General features: G+C 37.9%; 1 non-coding gene across 1 annotated transcript; it reads left to right on the top strand.

Annotated features, from left to right (window-relative positions):
* The first annotated feature begins 9,739 nt into the window (after positions 1 to 9,739).
* Trnae-cuc (transfer RNA glutamic acid (anticodon CUC)) lies at positions 9,740 to 9,811 on the top strand. The gene has a single exon. It is a non-coding gene; the product is annotated as a tRNA-Glu (tRNA).
* The last annotated feature ends 11,864 nt before the right edge of the window (positions 9,812 to 21,675 follow it).

Genomic DNA, 21,675 nt, shown 5'->3' on the forward strand with positions numbered 1-21,675 from the left:
ATCCTCATTTTCCCCATTCTCCTTCTGCTAATCCCCTTCTCATAAGTCACTAACTGGCTCAGATTTACTTAATTAGCCCAATTTAGTCTTTGCTGCCTGACTTTTCCCCCTTTGTGCTTACTCTTTTAGGCTCAATGTTCACATAATTGTTCCATTATATAACCCTTCAAATTCTCTCTTCTTTCTTCTCTATGCTGGCATGACAGAACTTGAAGCCACATCAAGTTTTAGTCACTCGGTTTCCCCTTGTCACTGGAGAAAATCACACCATCATGCAGATGAAATTAACTTCAAGTTTATGTCCATTATCTACTGGAATTTTAGCACTGACAGTATTTCTGCTAAAAGGCTAATTGTTTCTTGCCTTCTATATATCAATTCTCTTTTATTTTTCACTCTTGTGGTTAACTAAATTATTTTTCAAGTTAAAAAAATTAAGAAAGAACTGCCTCACTGAGCAAGCATTAACTCTATGAACCTTCATCTTCTTTTGCATAGCCATGCTCTCTGTGTCTCCAGTATAAAGGGCATGAGCTGTTATTGTTCCTGAATAGTACCAAACATTGTCTTGCTTATTACTCAAGTTTTTGCTCATGAAATCAACCACTTTCTTTTCTCTCATACTATTCACATCACATTAGTTCTGTTTTCTCTCTTATTAAATTATATGTCAATGCAAATAATATCATGGAAATTTTTGTTTCCTGGGCTGGGGAGATAGCTTGCTTTGTGAATTTCTTCTTATGTAAGCATCAATAACCGCATCTATAGCTATGTAATAATGTACCTGGGATTATAATCCATAGAGGCAGAAGAAAGAGAATCCGTAGAGATCATTGACTTACCATTGGCTAGTTCTAAGTTCTGTCTCAAAATCAGTTGGACTGTGTCGCTGAAGATGGCACCCTGGGTTATCCTTTAACCACCATTTACACAAACACATGTGTCTCAAACGCATGCGTGTTAACTAAAATAATTTTTATCTTGGCATTTTTCACTATTGCTCTCTAGTTCCTCCTTAAACAAAAGGATTTAATCCTTTATTCCAAGAACACTTTCACTTGGTTTCCGTGTGATACCCCCCCGCCACACACACACACCTAGCTTGCGCTCTAGGTTGACGTTTCCTCTTGACTTTACAATCTTGGAGTGTCTTCATGCTCACCCTTCAGAATTATTGTCTGTCCAAAATTCTGATTTTTATGAGTAAAATTCTTTAAACAAATGATTTTTCTTTTCCTTTTCTTGTGCTTGAATGTACCCTGATTGCAGAATAGTTTATCAAAACAGGAAATGAAAGAAACAAATGATTCATTAACTCATTCTCTATTTGTCTCATTATACTTAACATAAAGACATCATTAATGAGACAAATTTACAATGTTAAATATCTTTATGAGACTATATCCTATTATAGAAACATTAAATGACAAAATGAGTATCAATGCATTCATGACACAAAAGGCATCTCCTAGTTTTATTTTAAATTTTTTTTCTTTGATTTTTGAGATAGGGTTTCTCCGTAGCTTTTGGTTTCTTTTTTTTTATTTATTATGTATACAATATTCTGTCTGTGTGCATGTCTGCAGCCAGAAGAGGACACCAGACCTCTTTACAGATGGTTGTGAGCCACCATGTGGTTGCCGGGAATTGAACTCAGGACCTTTGGAAGAGCAGGCAATGCTCTCAACCACTGAGCCATCTCCCCAGCCCCGGCATCTCCTAGTTTTATAATGACTTTGTTAAAGGAGAATATCAGAGGGTCTCCACCTTGACTTTTAAAATGATTCAACTCAAAATCAAGACTTTTATTACTAATAAAAAACCTATCATAAATATAAAAACATTCCTTTTGTAATCCTGATTTCCTTTGTGATGTAGCCCAAGTGTTCAATAATACTTGTTGGCTGCAGTTGCTTAATTAAGTCTCAGTCATTTATGAAGCAATTCAAAGTACTGCTCAAATGTTGACCAAGGTTTCTATCCCGCCTGGTCCAGCAGCTGTTTAGTCCCAAAGAAACACACAGAGGTCACACTAATTATAAACTGATTGGCCTATTAGCTCAAACTTCTTATTAACTCTTATAACTCGTATATTAGCCCATAATTCTTGTCTGTGCTAGCCACATGGCTTGGTACTTTTTTCAACAAGGCAGTCACATCTTGCTTCCTCTGCATCTGGGTGAGGGATGCAGACTGAGTCTTTCCTCTTCCCAGGATTCTTCTGTTTTCCTTGTCCCACCTCTACTTCCTGCCTGGTCACCCTGCCTATACTTCTGGCCTGACTACTGGCCAATCAGCATTTATTTAAAATACAAATGACATGGTACAGATCATTGTCTCACAGCACTCAAAACCAAAAAAAAACCAAAAAAACAAAACTAGGTTATTCTGTAAAGAAATATCACCTTGAAGCCCTTTTGCTGTCATGTTGTTCTATGCTGTGATAATCTCACTATTAAATATTTCACTTATTAAATAGTATCAATTTTTTACATACCAACCCTAGTTCCTCTTCCCCCCCTTTCTCTTGCCTCCTTTTCATCCCCCATCCGCTCCTCAGAGGGGATAAGACCTTCTTTGGGGAGTCAATAAGGTTTGGCATATCAACTTGAGGCAAAACAATTCCCTCTTCCCCCTATATCAAGGCTGAGCAAAGCACTCCATTATAGGGAATGGGCTCCAAAAAAGTAAGTTCATGCACCTAGAATAGGTCCTGGTGCTACTACCAACACCTCCCCTATGACATACACAGCAGTTCAAGCCACAGAACTGTCACCCATGTTCAGAGAGCCTAGTTTGGTCCCATACAGGTTCCCCAGCTGTCAGTTCATATAGTCTATGAACTCCCACTAGCTCAGGTCAGCTGTCTCTGTGGTTTTCACCATCCTGATTTTGACACCCCCACCCCTTGTTCATATGGTCCTTCATCCTTCTCTTCAGCTGAACTCCAGGAGGTCGGCCCAGTACTTGGTTGTGGATCACTGCATCTGCTTCCATCAGTTACTGGATGCAGACTCTATGATGGCAATTAGGGTAGTCACTAATCTGATTAAAAGGGAATGCCCTTTTAGTCACTCTCTCCACTCTCCACTACTGTTAGGAGCTTTAGGATCCTTGGGGATCCCCGAGAACTGCAGAATTCTACTGAAATTCTTATAAAAGCATATTTGATTAGGATCTTTACTGATGTATACTAGTTTTTACCTTGCACTCTGACTTTGCTTTGTTATTGATGCTTGTTTTTGTGTTCATTTTCCCCATGAGCATATTAACATGCGAATATTGCTTCCAGACCTGTACTTGAAATCACATACTTGTCCAAATAGAAAGTCAGCAGCAGGCTTTCAGCACTCTGCAGTGCCTACAGTGGATGTGTTCCATTAAAGCTGCTACATTTACGTAAGACTTATGTTTGGCTCCTTTATATTTGACAGCTTTATTGGAAATACAAATGGCTTGTTTCTTGTTTTTGTCTTTTACCAAAAGTATATTCATTTGTTTATCTATACAAAAATAAAGTGATTACATTTAAAACTGCCTATGGGTGTTTGCATAAAAACAAGATTAAAAATAGCATCTGAAAATGGCCATGGTAAGAATAATCATGTTGCGACAATGCCAGAGCCACATTCATTTCACAATTGGCAAGTACATTAAAAATTGAAAATAGGGCATAAAAATGAGAATGTCAGTATTTCTTTTAATGTAGTGCATTAATTACTTAATACGTGGCAAGTTGTCTATTTATATGTGATAAGATAATCCTTCATTTAGACCTAATTAGAAGACTCTGTTCCAGGCTTTGGACGGTTCTGCTTTTGTTATGCTGTGGCTGAATTCCTGTCCATGTAGTAAATGTGTTCCTTGGATGCAAAGGAAAGCACAGTCTCCCACAGCTTTAATAAAATGTTTAGTATGTATCTGGAACCCCATTTTCTCCATTCAGCATAACATTGCATATTAACTTCCTATCAGTGCGTTTTATTATGTAGAGGTAAGTCCTTCTCGAACTAATTTCTTTGTTAACCTTATTATTAGGTCTTAATTCTGTCTAATACCTTTTTATGTATCTGTAAAGATGATAATGTGATTTTGTCCTCCCTTTTATTGGAGCAGTATGTCCCAGTTTTTGATTTGTGTATGTGGAATCATTCTAACATTCATAGGACAGATCTCACTTTAACATGGAACACAATTATAAAACGTGCTCTTGGATTGAGATTTCCATAATTTAATTAAGACTTTTGTCTATGTGCACTCAAGATATTAGACAATAATTTTGGTTTTGTTGTTGTTGTTTTATCTGGTTTTGGTATCAAGACAAGACAGGCTTTCTAGAATGCATTTTGAAGAAATTGTTCCTTTTTTACTTCTGGGAATTACTTAAGGAAAATTGAGATTTCCCCTTATACTGTTTGGTAAAACTCAGCAGTGAAGCTATTTGGGTGTAGGGTTTTGTCTTTTTTAATGGAGACTTTTTATTCCTGATTCAATTCTATCACCTCTTGGTAACTGCAAATATTCCATTTTATGTGATTCAGTCTATCCAGTAATTTTTTTTCATTATTTCTAGCTCATTAAATCTGTTTTTATGTGATTGTTTATAATCATCTCTAGTGACCCTTTGTGGTTTTGAGCTCTCAGTTTTTAAGCCTCCGTATTCATATTTTTTATTTGAGTCTCGTGAGATATATCCTTTTATTTAGTGTTATTTATTTTGAGAGTCACCTCTTCTTCAATGGACCTTCTACAGGTTCTGTTTCTATTTCATGTATTTTTGTGTCATTTATCACTTTTTTTTCTAATTTTGTATTTGTTTTTGTGTTCATTGCTTTAGTTGCTTTCAATGCAGCTACCAATTATTTGAGATTTTATCGCTTTAAAATGTAGGTTTGAGTTCTAAAACTTTCCTCATTTCCATCTGCTGAATCATATAGGACTCATAAACCGTTTAATCCATTTTTATTTATGTCACTACATTCTTGATTTCCTCTTGGATCTACTGATTATTTTTTGATTAAAAAATCAGCTTAATTTCCATATATTTAAACAGATTCAAAATTTCTTTCTCATTATGGATTTCTATTTTATTTCATGTGGTTAGAAAGAATTCTTATATAATTTAAAATTTTCTAATTTTTTTGCTGACCATCTTGTTTCGCGTGCGTGCCTATGATCATAGTATACAGGAGAGAGAAATGAGAGGATAAGGAATTCAAGGGTATCATCAGTTTCCATGGGCAAGACTGAAGCTAGCTTGGACCCCTTCCCCCTGAAAGCAAACCCTTTTAAATACACAAAATTCATTTTCACAAAACAAACAAATAAATCACTTTCTTCATCTCTCAATTTTTCTCAAATGTTTCCTCAAACAAGAACCAAGACATGATATGTGTGTGTGTGTGTGTGTGTGTGTGTGTGTGTGTGTGTGTTTATAAGAACATAGTAGAAACTCACACATGTAGTCTCCAGAAAAATATCTGGTGCACACCGAAGTGTCTAATGTAGATTTTCTCTGCCCTCCAGGGACACTGACTAACCCTACAATGCCCCTTTCCATGTCTCATGGTTGCTGGGCCAGTTTAATTGTTCACTGCTGCTCCAGGCTTATTCTGTACAACAGTTCTGGTTTGCTGTTGAGGTGCATATTCATTCCACTCTTGAACATCAAATGACATTACTTTCTCCCTTTTAATCATAAGAAAGTAGATGATAAACAAATTGACTACTATGCAGGTACCAGAATGAATATAAACCAAAGGGAGCATTATAGGGACAGGAATTTAACTCAAGTACGTGCAATGAATGCACAGGCGTGTGTGCACGTACGTACACATGCCCACACACATGCACACACATGCACAGGCATGCACACAATGCATACACAAATGCACACACACACATACACACACACACAAACATGTACACACACACACACACACACCCTTATTTCCTCAAAATCACAGGGTAACAGAATATGACCAGAGATTTTCCCCTTTTGTTAGGCTCACAGTGGTGAGTCAGATGTCAAATTATAAGTGACTGAAAATATTTCACTTTCTTTTGCACAAGAATTATCACCATAGTTTGTTTTTGTCTTTCCTTCCACATCACCTAAGTATAGAAAATGGGGTGGAAACTGAAGTACTGTCTTCAAGCCTTGGCGAGAGAACTATAAATCACATCCTTTGATTTTTTACACGTGAGTTAATTGAACATCTAGCTGAGCATATTTTTCCCAGCTTAGCACGTAAGGTATCTTGTGAGGCAGTGCAGCCCTGGGGCAATGTTTATTTACGGGATGGGAGGGGGGCTAAGGAAGCCCAGATCTCATAAGGGGCTTGACATGAATGGTGTGTGCTGTGCCCTTTCCTCTGGTACTTCAGCAGCTACTAAATCCTGCGTTGCTTCCTATTGCTGGCTGACAAGAACCAGAAGCCTCTGCCCACAAGTGACTGGTGGCAGATGGATCAGGCCAGTGAAATGCTACGCCCCGACTTTCATCTCTCTAGCAGATGGGGTCATTACACAGTGTGCTTTTACACACTGCTTCTCTTAAGACAGCAATTTATGTGTAGGCTGGGCAATGGTTAGTATAATTTGATAAGTGTATTTTAAACACGTGCTATGTGCCTGGCAGCATGCTGTATGCTTTCCAAATAGGGAGAAAGACAAGGCCACAACATATTGGCTTGTGTGTTACTATGTAGAGGGAGTAATGAATGTAAATCTACAAGACATATTATTGAAATAAATCAAGCTCACTCGGCCTTTAATTTTCCTTTATATTAACAAACTCACTTGGAGATAACTAGTGGACAGAAGTTGTAAAGAGAAGCTTAGAACGTAAATGTAAATAGGCGTTTAGAAGATCGTAATGCCTCTCGGACTTTAGACTTCTTCATTGTATGTGCTGAGATCTACATAGTAGATGCTATTTATTTTTTGAGTGAAAATTACGAATTCCAGAAGGAGTCGCTTTTATTTAGCTCGGAATGTCCATCCATCCATCTCCCTTGCATCTAAACATTCATCTGTCCTTCCACTTTCTAATAATTTTCTTTGATGAAAACCGAGTTTCCTAATAACCTGCGATATTTAATCCTGACAACTGAGGAAAACAAGCCACGTCCCAGGGAAAATGCCCGAGATTTCCTTTCTGGGAAAGGCAGCTACTGGTGACCCTGCCTGAAAGTAAGGCTGGCAATCATGTTGGGAATTCCCAGGGGAGCTGGTGTTTTGCAGTCATTCCTCTCCTAAAGTATTTCACTCCCTCGAGTGCATGGCATTTTTTTTTCTTGTTCCTAAGTACTTTGAGAATTATGAACCAGAAAGGCCTAGACCACAGTGCGAGGCAGGAAGAAGAGGCAGTTGCAATAAGTTTAAAGGGGTGGCGTTTAGAGTTCTCTGAGGAAGAACTTACTACTTCTGAAGCAGCACCCGCTCCTTGTTTAGTTGGGACAAACAAAGCAGGTAGATGAATGTTCTAGCAAATTGAATAAAACTCGAGTTGCTTGTTGTTTCAGAGATACTTGGTCATTCAAGTGAGCAATAAAGTAAGCAGGGTGGCCACTTGGTCTTAGATGTCTGCAAGAGGTTGACAATTTATCACTGCCTGAATTAACCATGTCAAACACCCCCTCTTTAAAATCCCAACACCTTCAGACCCTGTGTTGTTTGTGTGCTTGTTTTGCTTTATATCAGAATAAATACAGACAGTCAAATTTGTTTTTTTTTCTCCAAATTAGCCCTTTGGCAAAATGATAGAATGTTTCCATCTTGAATTAAGAGAGAGGCAAAAGTGCAGACTCAGCCTGCATATAGAGCATGCAGTGTGAATTATGAGACATACTAATCTTTCATCCGGAAATTTACTGTTTGAAAACATGGTAAGAGTTCCAGACTGGTTCTCAGGGTTTGAGGATGAGCTGCTGCATAGGTCTGAGGAGGATTCTAGCAGCTCCAAATGCCTGGTATCAATTGGCTTGTTGATGTTGGGAGCATTATTTCAACTTTTCAAATCCTCAGATTTCACCCAGAGGATCAGTTTTTTTTTTTTTGAGGTAGATCTGACAGAGCCTGGCAATCTATAGTTTTATGGGGAATTCAAATGTGTCTGGGAATCCTGCCAGCTAGCCCTTTGCCGGGGTGCCTATGTGATTTGAAGACCACTTTAACAAATCAGTCGTACTCTGTTTTCCCACTGGCCTTAACTCCCCCATGGCACTTAAGTGTTAGTCCCTGTTTCAGAACTCTTCCTTTCTTCTCAGGTTTTCTAGAATGGTATTTATCCTTTGTGATGGTACAAGTACCACCGCCTCCTGGTGGCCTTCTTCATTCACCACGGCACTGATGGGAACTGGTCTTCCATTTGTTTTTATTAACTTGCATTTTGAGCAAATAATGTGTGCATTTGGTAAAACTGAACTTCAAAATATCACACTTGTCTTTACAGTATGTCTAAGGATCAGAATAAGATTTTTCCCCCATTCACATAGGTCCACTGTATAATTTCTGTAGGTTGTGTGATGAAACAGTTCTAAAGAAAGACTGGGAAGCCAAACTGCCTATGCTAAGATCCGCTCTCACTGTTTTGACATACTATGTATGGTGTCTACTCACAAGGGCTATTTTAAATATTGAATACCTTGGTATCTGTGATGCTTGCAGCTGCACCTGGCATTTTCATTCTTTTATGCTGGGTATTTATTTTTGCCAATGGCCATGACTGATAGCAAGTGTGATAGAAAATCTACGAATTAGTTCATTGGTTCTGTCTTCTCTCACTGAGCCAGAGTACATTACCCATTTTATCCTCCATGCTAAGCACTTTCGGAGTCACCAACTAAACTGCTAAGCATTATCTGCTTCCGTGCTTGTACGACAGATCCAGGAAGCCCCCAGGCTGTGACTTACCCTTAGATAGATTTAAACTTGTCACAGGCCCACATTTGACTTCTATGCTTCCTTTTGTCATCCCTATTTAATTTAGGCAATCTTCTATAACAGCCTTTAGTGACTGGAATTGCTCTGTGTTCTTCAACGAGAGGGGTAAGATGTGAAAAGTAATTAATTCTACTTTAATTTTCTTCATGTTAATTTTATTAGACAAAAACATAAGAGAAACAAAGAATGGGTTTCTGCACCACAACTAAAAAGAGACATTTACCCTTGAAATGGGCAAATTGAAAAGGTGGAGAGTCAGACAGGAGAATCCAGAAGGGCCTCCTGTGCTTGTTCAAAGTTTTCTTCCCAGTTTGCTTTGTTTCTAGCTGCAGAAATGCACCTGGCTTTGTGTCTCTGTCTTTTATGAACTTCCAGTTGTCAATAGGACAGATGTTCTCCTGATGGCAGGGAACAGCTCGGAGGCATCATGGGACAACCATAACACCAATTTGGAAATCCAAAGTTAAAAGCACAAACAGCCTCCGAGCATCTCCAATATTATTTTCACAGGTTTCTTCAAGAAATTAGAAGGTGGTGGTGGTGGTGGTGCACGCCTTTAATCCCAGCACTTGGGAGGCAGAGGCAGGCGGATCTCTATGAGTTTGTGGCCCCTGGTCTACAAGAGCTAGTTCCAGGACAGGCTCCAAAGCTACAGAGAAACCCTGTCTCGAAATTTTTTTTTAAAAAAAGAAATTATAATTTCCTAAGTGTCATCTTAAACTGTTACTTTATATTGAAAAAAATTAATCATAAATTTAATCCCTTTCCCCCTTTAGAAATACTAGATGATTCCCTGGTGGTCTAGTGGTTAGGATTCGGCGCTCTCACCGCCGCGGCCCAGGTTCGATTCCCGGTCAGGGAACCAAAAAAAAAAAAGAAAAAGAAAAAGAAAAAAAAAGAAATACTAGATGATGATCATTTGCTTTTACACATGAAATCTCTCAAGACTGTAACATGTTGATTGTAAGCCACAAAAGAACTTCTAGGCAAGGGCATTGTATCTGTAGTGTATGTCATGTGGTATTCTGGAATGATTTACCCAACCATCTCAGTTCATTAGCTTAAGTATTTTTCTCAGGTCAAATCATGTGTCTTATCAAATTGTGGCCTTTCCCCCCTGCTATCCAATCTCTGATGCCTGAATCCCGCACATTTCAGATTAGTAAGAATGTTTCTAAACTCCTCTAGCAACTCGTGACTTCAACTCTCATTGAGGGAAACAAAAACTATTTACTCAGAAGACTTACATTGTGTGAAAATTGGTGACAACATGTCCTGGACTAGAGGAAAGCAAGCTACCAGAGATGGCCAACTTTTGCTGAGCAAGCACTTTCAAGCTTTTCCAAATAATAGCCATGCTTGGAAGAGAATTCTATGTCTAGACTCCGGGCAGGAGAATCTGAGCATCCTGAACAAATATAGTTCTGTTCCATTTAACTCTATCCACATTTTCCCTGTATTCGGATCCTCTGTCTTTTCTGCATTAAAAAGACTAAAGAAACATGACTCATTAAAAATGAGTTAGTCTTATGGTTCATTTGGAACGTGAGACCAAATCTTGATCCACACATATTAGTACTTTCATAAATGTATTCGGATCTATTGAGGCTTCCAAACTCTGTTTGTCAAGAGCACACTGATTCATGCTTGTCAAAAGTGATGATTGTTTAGTTAAAGAATTTTGTTTTTGGAGAATAGCCTCAATGATTTGGCCAAAGAGGAAATTTTGGAAAAATAATATTGCAATTGTTTACGGCGTTTTTGTTCTCAGAAATTTCATTAAACTTCTAGCTTTTTTCTCAAGTACTTGCCTGAAATGAGTCAGTTTTTCTTCATTTCTAATGATATCAATTGTGTCTAAGCTCTGATCACTTTCCAGTTATGCCTTTATTTTAAGCACTAATTATTTGATTATTTATCTATTTGTAGTTTTTAAAGACACAATTTTAAAAAGTCAAAGAATGAATCAAGTATGTATTTTCAAAAGTAGATATGCGTCTTTTTAGAGATGATTCAAATATCCGACACATCTTGGTCAGAGAGCTATGCATAGAGTTTGAGGATTTCTTTTCCCTAATAATCTGCAAGCATCTAGTCTGAACAGCTCACAACCATGGGATAGCTTTTCAGTGATGGCTGCACTAGGTTTGACCAAGGCTTACTTGATGTAGTCAGGTTGATATTTTATTATTTGGCTTGGTCCTACTTAGCTCTGAAATCATCTCATGTAATAAAGGCCACACTCAGGCATGGCTGTATAGAACTTAGCAAACTAATCACTTCACTTGGCACTTCTTAAGTGGTGAGAAGACCCATGAAAAATTAAGATCAGCATTTTATTTTAATTAATAATGGAAAAGTAGCAAATCTAATAAATGGCAATTGAACTCTAATAAACTGTGCCCATGCAGTCGGGTAAGTATTTATTTTCTAAGTGTTAGATACTCTTTGCTACTATATTAAAGTCCCCCCCCCAATACCTGATATGTAGAAATTATCAAGTGCCAATATTCCTGATGATTTTCACAATCTCTTTTTTCCTTCTTTTCCACTGCCAGGCAGGTCACAGCATTCACCCTCTTTTGTGTTGGTTAAATATTACTGAACTTCAATTCATATATCTGTGCTTTTTATGTAAAATATAAAAACAGCTTTTGAAGGCAGAGTTCTTATTCCCCTTTGCTCTGCTATGACATTTAAAATAGTGCTGGATCTTCTGTTCCGTGCACGGTAAATATTAAACACACCTGCTCACCAAAGGGTAGACGTAGGCCAAGAAACCTTAAAGACTAACACTTGTGGTGCATAAATAGTTGGAATGTGTGATCATTACCATTGGTAATTAAGAATTCCCATGAAAAGAGCAACCTCAATAGCAGATCAGATGAAAGTTGTGAATAGGAAGGAAGTCATTTGTCACTCATGAAACTGGAGCGTATTTTCGCCTGTGCTAGTGGGTCTCTTCTGAGCCCAAGTTAGAAGTCCTGCTTTTTAAGTGAGGGTTTGTGGTGTGCTTGAGTGGTTAATTATGTTGCAAGGAGTTTGAGAAGCTGTTGGGGATGGTGGGATGAAATTGTCAGCAGAGATTTATCTAGCAGGATTGTTTAGGGGTGGTTTTTAATTTTATAATCCACTGGAGCAATAGCATTAGTTGCACATAAATTTCTCTTGCTTTTATAACAGAGGGTTTCAAAGAAGGAAGCCTCCTCGTCCACATTCTAATGCATACAGCCTTTGTTTGTAGCTTGGAATGCAGTGTGTTGTAGGTGCTCCGTGGCGGTTGACTTATTTTGAATGATAATTCGCATGTTTTCAGGAACTTGTAAGACTAATTAAAGGCCCAGTTTTTATACTATTTAAGCATTCTTTCATTTATTTAGCAAAATACTTTAATTCCTCCTCTTCAGAGTCCAGAAGTGCTGTGTACCTGTGCACCCAGTTCTCATTAGCAAAGTCAAGAAAGGTAAAATTTGCAATCCAGGAGTTCTGACCCTAATAATACAGCATTCATAGAAAATCACCTTGTTTTGTAAAGTGGCTTCATGTCTTCCCATAATACTACTAAAGGTTCAAGTAAACTCTGGGGTGGGATGTTAGGGTTCCCGTGACAGATTGGAAAGGGGATTCTGGAACATTTCAATGGTAAAAAGAAAATAGGACATGACAGATTAAAGAGCTCCGAGCAGCGCTCACCTTCCCCAGTGCACCCTTTATCAGAGGGATTAATGCATTCTCACCATCAGGAAAGACAGGTTGCTACCTAGGACAGCAGAGAGCTCACTAAGGGTGACCTGGCATTAGTAGGAAAAAAGTGGGAGATGTTTATTTCCCCTGTCATTATATTGAAAGAAAGAACATTTGCCCTGTGCCTTATCTTAAAATAGCTTCATTAACACAAAGCAACAAACTGAAAATAGCAAGGTAGGCAATGTAGACTAGGTTCTTAGAATGTAGGGCATGTGGCCAAAAGAATTTATATACTTGATAAGCATGAGTTACTTTGTGGTTCAACATTATTTTTAATATTGATATTTTAGGTCAGGATCATCTCTGAGCTGATATTTAAGAACTGGGTCATAATTTTGTTGATTAGAACACTCGAAAATTTTTGCATTAACTTCTTTAAAGTTTGGATCTTATGAAATGATGTGTCTGCATTTTAGGTATTGTTTATAGCATTTTGAAAGAGCATCTTTCCTCCATATAAAGACCCTCAGGAATTCACTGCCCATACTCATTACCCTGAGACATTCCTGGGCGCTTCTTTTCCCCCGGTGTCGCTTGTATCCTTGAACCTAGTCGGAATTGCTTCATTTCATTTTGTCATAGATTACATCTTCAAAGATTTGATACAGATTAAAATTTCTAGGTTTGAAGCTGACCTCTTACACACAGTGTACTGCATCTGAATATCATACATGTTGTGTGAACTGCATCACTTAGTTTTAATACTATTGTATGATAATCTGTCCTTTTTTGTTTTTGCAATATGCACTTGGCTCCTTTCAGATTTTTATGATGTGTGTGTATATGTATGTATGTGTGTGTATCCCAATTTCCAAATAAAAAGACTTTCTTAAAAGAAATTAAGCTACTTGGACTGACAATTCTCTACAGAAGAACCATAGATTTAAATAAAAAAACACCTCTCAGTACTAGGCATGAGAAACCTCCTTTCAAATGACTTGTCAGCATAGTCTAAGGAACTTTCAAAACATGAGTATGTGATCAAGTGGGTCTCTGGTTCTAATGCCTTCTCTTGGGGCTCTTTTTCTTCTGTTGGGTTGCCTTGTAACCTTGATTTTTTTTAAAAAAAAATCTTATTATATCTTATTTTGTTTAAAAATATTTCTAGAAATAAATATTTTAGAAAGGATAAAAAAAGAAAAAAGCAGTATAGATGATCAAAGTAGACCTTAGTTACCTCTCAGGGGTTGGCAGTGGGCCCTCATTTCTGAAGACCACACAATTAGGTCATAGGACTCTGATATTTCAATTTGAAAGGCTTTCTACTGTAGTCACAACTCCACGGTTCCTGAAAATACTAGGCAAGTTGCCAAGGGAAGAGAAGTAACTAAAAAGTCTTTCCTCAATACAGCACCTATGAATCACTATTGCCATCATCACAATGATTACATAAAGGTACAATAGGGGTACTTACATGTCAGTTTCAATCAACAGATAAGTAAAACTATCACTCTTTATAGCAAGTGACTTGATTATATGCACCCCTCTATACCCACAAGACTCTCTACCTTACCAGAAGACTCTCTACGTCTCATATTCCTCCCAACTTCACATCCTTCCTTTAATAGAAATCACTTATATTTTAAAAATTATTCCATGTGCATTTATGTATATTTTTCTGCATGTATGTCTGTTTGAGGCTGTCAGATCCTCTGGAACTAGAGTTACAGAACTACTAGTTATTCTATTTGACCACTATATACTCTGCACACATATAGAATTACATTACTCTACCCCATGAGTATGTACAAAAGTCATATGTCAATTTAAAACAAAGTCATCAGCCCCATGGTTTAATGTCGTTTCTTTTGCTGTTGATTCATACGAAGAGAGCTTATCACTCTTTGTTGAAATGAGCAACAGGGAATTTCTAGCCAGACAGATGTAATTTTCCAAAGTATTCTTCAAAGTAAATTCTGTTGTAAAACCTTGCTGCCTTCAGGATAAACAGCATCCAATGAAAATGGTTTCTACTAATGTTCCATTCCACAAATGGGAAGAGGTCCAGTTCATTGAGATAGGATGCCTGATCTATTATTAGATAAGTAAAAAGATCTCTACATTAGAGTGAAAAGTGAGCCCATGTGATGACCAGTGCACTTGATGTACCCAGGAGATTACTGACTATGCAGTTCTTCCTAATACCATCAACTGCACTTCAGAGAGTTAAATTTCCTGAGAGGGAATCAATAGGCTCAGAGGGCATTGCAGATACTGTTCCATGGATACCCAATTCCACGTCTACATAATTGCCACGACAACCGTTCATTAAATTACCTGCCAGGGACATTTAAAATAAGAAGAATAAGAGTATAGCTCACTGAGGATGATTTTTGAGAATTCGACTTGAGTTCTTCCTAAGTTCACAGAGTTAGGTGATAATTCTATCCATGGTAATTGGTGAGGCAGATTCACATGAGTCCACTCTCTCGCCTTCAGATGCTATTCCATGATAAATCACAGTCCACAGCCAGATTCCCAAAGCACATCAGCAGAGGAAGAAACATGCTGTAATTTCATCTGGAAAGTGCAAAAAAAAAAAAAAAACAAAACAAAACAACTAAGGATAACTACAGAAACCACAGAGTTTAAACTGTGCTAAGTAGGAAGTCTCCTCTGAGTCAGGAGAGGCAGAAAGAACTTGAAGTGTCTATAGAAATGTTCTCATTACTTAAATATGCTTCCAACTAATGTGTTTGACTCACCCATGCGTTCCTCTACAGTAAAAGTTCTTAGTATACTAGGTCTCACAGTAGTATAAATAACTAGGTGCTCACAAATTCAGAAACTGCTTTGTTCTAAAAAATTTCCCTCCATCTCCTACGATCCTATTACATCAGTGCTACCATAAAAATTACACCTTGTTTTTCACTAAGGTAGCACAAGATGACTAAGCCTTTAAGGATAAACATTGGTTTGAAGTTTCCTTATCTCCAGCACAGCTCTCCTGCAGAGGTCCTCTGCCAGTGTTTCCTGGAACACTGCCTTTGTGATTAGCACAGTCTCCGTAGTCTGATGCTCTTTACATTGGCTAAAACGAATCAAGCTGCTTTCCCAGAGGATCTCTGAAATAGATACTCCTTGCTCTATTTATTTTTCTCCTCCCAGAGGACTAACTGTTGTGTTATGTGACCCCTTGCTATCCGTTACTGATTTAAAGCTACTTCCCGCCCTCTCTCTTATTTTGTTCCACCGCTTAGATCTTTCAACTTGTATTTCACACCATTCTCTCCCACATTACTGCTTTCTGTACTTTCTCTTACAGTTCTCCTTCACTGAAGATACATATCTTCCTTCCAGGGTCTAAGCCTGACATGTTCCTAGCGTCTTGAGCATCCAAGGCACTGATGTGTACCAGGAAAAGGCCCCTGTCTGTACCTGACTTACAGACTACCATCACTAACAATGCCTTCTGATACTTATGTCCAAATCATGACCCGGGATGACGTACATCATCATTAGTGTCCACACCCACACCTCATCTCACATCCAAGCATTTCCTTATCTGAGCAGAATTGCTTTTACTTTCCACATCACTGCCTCAGTTCCTCCCACTCTAATTGCCTCTGATACTCCAATTATTCATTATTTCATTTTATTTAGTGGTGCAAAATTGTCTTCTTTTGCTTTGTGAGCAAACTATGAGGTCTGTGCCCCAAACTTTTAAACCATCCCAGGAATAAGTTTTCTATCTTCCTCATGCTTGTGAATATAATGGGAAAAATTAGATGCGCAGGTTGACTGGTTTTCTTTATGGTTAACAACTACTAACTTGCTTGTAGTTTTACTCTCCTGCCCTAGAAATATGTCTTCATGTCTACAGAGTTAATTTGATGCATTATTCTTTCCTTTTTTAACACTACTCTCTTCTCCCCACCATACAAGCACACATTCAAACTCCTGTTTAGAATCTTTATTTTCCTGTACATCATTGAAAATATAAAAATTTTTCATTTTAAATGAACAAAGTTAATTTAAAAAAAACCTATTGTTTCACACACTGGGTCATTTCATAGTGTCTCCCTCATTGGGATGGATTTACTTTCTATTGAATTATTGTCACTAGAATTTGCAATGCATTTCCATATCCGATCTTTACCAACAATCGTTTGGCATGGTTTCACAGTGCAGTCTGGTCATGAAACAGTCACTTGCAGTTCTTGCGTCTACGCTTTCCATTCAGACATGTTATATCCCTGCTACACTGCTGGACCACCTCCTTTGTTCTCCTTTCTTTGTATTGAGTGTGCACAAGTGTGTGTGTGTGTGTGTTATGTGCATATGTATGTGTATGAGCGTGTGTGTGCATATATGTGTATGATTGCGTTCACCCATGGAAGTGCATCAGAGGTCAGAAACTGACATGGGGACGTTTTCCGCAGTCATTTCTCTACCTTATCTTTTGAGAAAGGATTTTTTAAAAAGATGAATATTACCATTTCTGCTAGACTGGCCAGGGAGCAGAAAATAAGTACTGAAACCAAGCAGCGGCTGGGGAGGCAAAAACTCATTAACAGGGAATTAATGTTAGTAAACATGGAATTTAGTAAATATGTTCAATATGTAAGTGAGACTGACGACAAGGAAAAAATGATAGAACCAGCCCCTGAAAGGGTAGAAGGGATTGAGGACTGTCGCACTTCCAGGCTATCCTCAGCTGACAGAAGAAGGCCTGGGGCTCTGCTGAGCAGGAGCGGAGGAATTACACACCAGCAATGAGATGGACATTACTACTATTGCTAGACTAACTGATTAGTAAGCCCCTGCGTTCTCCTTGCAGCCTCCTCAGCTATCTTCCCATCTCTGTCTCAGTTCTGGGATTACAAGCTATGATGTCAAGCCCAGGGTGGCAGTTTTACTTGGATACCGGGATCCAAACTCAGGCCTGCAGGCTTGTGCAGAAAGCAGTTGAGTTACTGAGTCATTATCGAAACTCCAAAATTCCTGTTTTCATTGATCCGAATCAGCTGGCTACAGCTCTCTTTATCTGCTTTCCTGTCCCTTGGCTTCTTCTTTATCAAACTACCCTCATTCCTTAAAAGAAAAAGAAAAGAAATTCTTTCTTGTCACCATGAACATCGACTGATGTTTTTCTTTTAAAAACCCCTTTTCTTCTCATAACTATTATCATTCATTTTACTCTTCCTATATCTATTATTGTCTTCAACTTTATTTTTAAACATATTCCTTGTTTCCCTACTTATTACCATTCCCTCTTTCACCTTTAAACATAATCAGCTCCTGATGTTTTATGTGGTTATTACCTGACCACATTATTCACTGAGATTTATACATGTATTTATAACTGCCTACGTGATGGATATCACAGCGTTATCATGTCCCCAAATACACTGATATACCAATTCTGGTTCTTCATTACCCATTTGCCCTCATGTTAGTTAATGCCATTGCGAACTACTCAAGCAAGCAAGCAAGCCAAAGAAATGACTTTTGTTTGCTTTCATCATCTTTCATCAAACCCATTAATCTATCAACAAGTCTTCCTTCTGTATCTCTGAGCTGTCTACTGACCCATGGAGCACGATCCATGTCCTCTCCACACCCCCATGCTAGTCCCAGCTACGGTCATTTCTTAAATCAAAGGTGCAGAACCTTTGCACATGTGTGTGTGTGTGTGTATGATATTCCCTAAATTCGTCTCTCCATAGGAAACAATGTACCATATTAAATTTAAAAATAAATGACATACTTAGCTTAAAACAATTAAAGTTCCCATTAATTTGAATAACAATCAAATTTCCTATTCTGATCCAGGCCCTTGAATAATTTGTTTTCTGCTTCCCTTATAAGTATTATTGTAAAACTAGCATTCATGTTGCTACTGCTACAGTGGTTTTGGATGTGATTTCTTTTTATTTATGTTTTCTATCTCACAGCCATGTTTCTGTTTCTTCTGCCCTGGTCCCCTTTCTTCTCATTCTTGGCCTGCCATTTTGTTCTTAGCTTTAGATCTCACTCCAAATGCCATTTCTTTGTAGGCTTTTGTCTGATTACCTTATTCGAAATAAGCTCTGGATTTCTGTTTCTTCTCTATGCTTCACAACTGCTCTTAGAGTCTATGATTATATCAGTTCCCTAGCACTGCAGTACTCTTCCCTATGAGCGGAAGTGTGTCTATTTTATTTATCATTAAATCTACAGCACACAGAACAGTACCTGACACATGCTAGTCACTTAAATCTTTATAGATTTAATAGAAAATGAACTTTCAAAGCTTATATAAGAAAACACCAATTTCACATAATTGCACTTTTGGCTTAGCTAAATTATTATAGACATATTTAGCAATTGCATTTTGAAGAGAACCAGGACTCATGCTAGCCACATAACCATCAAACAAAATATCATAATGGGAAGACCTTTAAAACAATATAGCAAATGTCCTAATTCTACTTCTAAAATAAATTATTGCTTCCTACCATTGATCTTTTCCATTAAATTCTACTTTTGTTCTCAACCTCTTCTGTTTTGTCATTAATTTAGAGTATGTAGGGGATGAGGCAATGACACTAAAGCTCTGTGGAAATTGAATTTTTTAATCTTAAATTTTGAGTGTACTTCAGATTCTAGGTTCATAGAAACATACATTTTTAAATTCAGGTTAGAAAAATATATAAGGATTTTTTGTTGTTATATGTAGCTAACACTAGCCATAGTGCATATATAAATTCTCAACTTTCATAATAAAGTCAAATGTTTTGGGAGTTAAAGTTCAGAATTAGCTAAAAAGAAATTTAAAGCTGAATTTGACTTTTTAATTGAGAGTAACTACATATTACTCTGCAGGGTCCTAGATAGAGCTTCATTAGAAGGAAGGCTGTAAACAAGGAAAATCACATGCTACACCCTCTGTGTGTAAGTCTGGTCTTTCTCTTACCAAAGCCATACACATAGGAAGGTAATAATCTCTGAGAAAAATCCATTATATCACTTAATGAAAGAGCAAGAAATGGTATTTCTGACAAAAACTCCCAAGCTTCCTTCGGTATCATCAAAGATATGGAGGAAATTGTCTGTTACACGCAGAGAAGGCAGATGACAGAAAACACATGGCATTTTTGGTAGGCATGACCACTACTTGAAAATCGTATGTACCATGGGTATCAATAGTATCAAAGCTCATTAGTAGACAGGCCTGTGATGTATGGAGTGGGTGAGTAGAGAAAGATAGTGCCCGTGCTATGGAGAATCAACATTTGTCAGAGAAATTGCTTAGAGGACAAGGGGAGTGGGTGCAAACCACAGCAAACTTGGGACTGATGGAAAGCAAACACGAGAGCTTCCGATTAACTCTCATGCTGGTTCCTTTACTGACATGAGACATTTGGCATTATTGCTTGTTAATTATTGTTACACTCTCCCTTGTGCTATCTTGCTGCTTGGATTTTTGTAGATAGAGTTGGATTGAACTACCGGTTAGACAGACTTTTTAAACTTATTTTTCTTCCAATTACTTCTCTGACAGTTTCCAGCAGGATGGTTTTGATCATATTTGACTCCTTCCCCAACCCCTCCCATATCCTCCCTTCTTCCCTACGCATGCAACTTGGTGTCCTCATTTATTTTTTTAAAACCTAATGAATCCAATTTGTGCTGCCCATTTACTCTTGGGTGTGTGGCCTTGCAAGGGAGCATGGTTAACCTACCAAGGGCCATACCCCTAATGAAAACTGACTCTTCCTCCACTTAACTTTTAAAATGAGGCTCAAATGACCGCCTCCTTCCAGATCAGTGGTTTCTTGCTCACAGATTTACTATTGATTTCGTAATGAATTCAACAGTTAGAACAAGTTAGTATTGTTATAGTAAGTCCAACTAATGTAGTTTAAAGCTGTTTTAAGACAATAGAATCTCATTTTTATTCACAGAAGATGAAAAGAAAAAAACCTTTGAAATTCTTGTCGAAACCATAATCTATCTTTGAGTTGTTAAAAATCTAACTAGAAAAGGATCTGTTTCTGTTGCATTTAAGATATTTCAAGTCCCCAGGAAAACATCACATACAGAAATTAATGCTGTGGACCCAGCCCCATGGGGCTCAATCCTCAGCAAGGTAATGTTGTTCGCCCGAGAATTTTATGTGCCAATGATTGCTCATCATGAGTTTGATAACCATGCTGCTCCCAGAAGAAACACATATAAATTATTGCAATATCCAAATGTGTTGCTTTTACTGTCCCCTGCAATGTTGAACAGACTATGCTCCGCCTCCTCACTGCCAGTAAAAATAGCAAAGCTATATACTTTCCCATACGCATCTAGAGCAATTATAATACCTAGTGATGGGACATGCGAATCTGAACCCAGTTAACTACTAAATTCATGTGTCAGTGAAGGTAAAATAAAAGAGAAATACAAATTAATATTCTTATCTACAAGGCATTTCCTTATTGCTTAAAACTCATCTCAGGAGAAATAAGAGTTGATGACTAATATTTTAACAAATCTCTGAGATGCTGAACTCCGCAGTTTCGAATGTACTGAGAAGTAAATAACTCCTAAAGCTTTCTTGATGGAATTAAGTATAATATGGTATAGGGTCTGTTCTGTACCCTGGAATTGCGATCATAGAGATAAGTTTCTTTAGCACTAGAAAGACACTATTTCATATTCAATACATATTCTTCAGCCAGACATGTTGGCATCAAAGAAATTGCTATGAGAACCTGCCTGATAGGAGGTTGAGACAGATAAAGCAGGAGTTTTTTCCCCGCTATCTATGAGAAATCTTCTTCTTTAGTCTATGTGTGATCTGGGATTATCTGTAGCACTGCCTCCAAGATGGCATGAAATTAACCAAGTTTGAAGCCACTGCAGCTGCTCTGTGTTTTACAGCCAAGCAGATGGGCGGCTGGCCAGCTACGGTCAGTTTTCAGCAGCCTTATGTTCCAAGTACATCACACACATACAGGCTGATCGTTGGCAAGTACATTCATCTGCTATGCCATTTCTCAATCT

Source organism: Microtus pennsylvanicus, chromosome 6 (genome assembly GCF_037038515.1).
Source record: "Microtus pennsylvanicus isolate mMicPen1 chromosome 6, mMicPen1.hap1, whole genome shotgun sequence".
In the NCBI taxonomy this organism is placed as follows: Eukaryota; Metazoa; Chordata; class Mammalia; order Rodentia; family Cricetidae; genus Microtus; species Microtus pennsylvanicus.